The sequence below is a fragment of the Amphimedon queenslandica genome, unplaced genomic scaffold (assembly GCF_000090795.2).
Source record: "Amphimedon queenslandica unplaced genomic scaffold, v1.1 AMPQUscaffold_10073_Cont17590, whole genome shotgun sequence".
NCBI lineage: Eukaryota > Metazoa > Porifera > Demospongiae > Haplosclerida > Niphatidae > Amphimedon > Amphimedon queenslandica.
Genome location: NW_003549656.1, coordinates 4,679 through 5,146, shown reverse-complemented (window position 1 = coordinate 5,146; position 468 = coordinate 4,679). Strand labels below are relative to the sequence as shown.

At 29.7% G+C, this 468-nt stretch overlaps 1 long non-coding RNA gene across 1 annotated transcript; it reads left to right on the top strand.

Annotated features, from left to right (window-relative positions):
• On the top strand, positions 1 to 249 carry LOC109590402 (uncharacterized). Its single transcript, XR_002189296.1, has 2 exons — positions 1 to 80; positions 130 to 249. It is a non-coding gene; the product is annotated as an uncharacterized LOC109590402 (long non-coding RNA).
• The last annotated feature ends 219 nt before the right edge of the window (positions 250 to 468 follow it).

Here is a 468-nt window from a genome sequence, read left to right as displayed (position 1 = left end):
TGTTGACAAGAAAGGAGGAGCAACCTGGGAATCCTTGGAGAATGGTCTCATAAATATTGGACAAAAACCAGTTGCTGAAAGTAAAGTATAAATATCTTTTGCATTACATTATATTGATCCAATTATTAGAACTAAGAGAAAGAAGGAAAAACAGAAATAAATAAAGACTCATACTATATAAAGGATGATGTTATTGATTATGATAACAGCTTGTTGTTTTTGGTATCAAAAGGAATTCTTAGTAATGCATTGCTGTGTGTTTGTTGTGATAACTCAATGTCAGTTCCAGTTTCATTTCTAAAAGGATGAGCTTTAGCATGTTCATATCAATAATACAAGACTGATCAGGATTCATGATAATTTGTCTGGCTTTAAAAATCCATAAAAAATCTAAACTTGATCGGAATCAGGTCAAACTTTCTATACAACATAAGAATATGTATATGTATCAGAAAATGTAATAAAAAT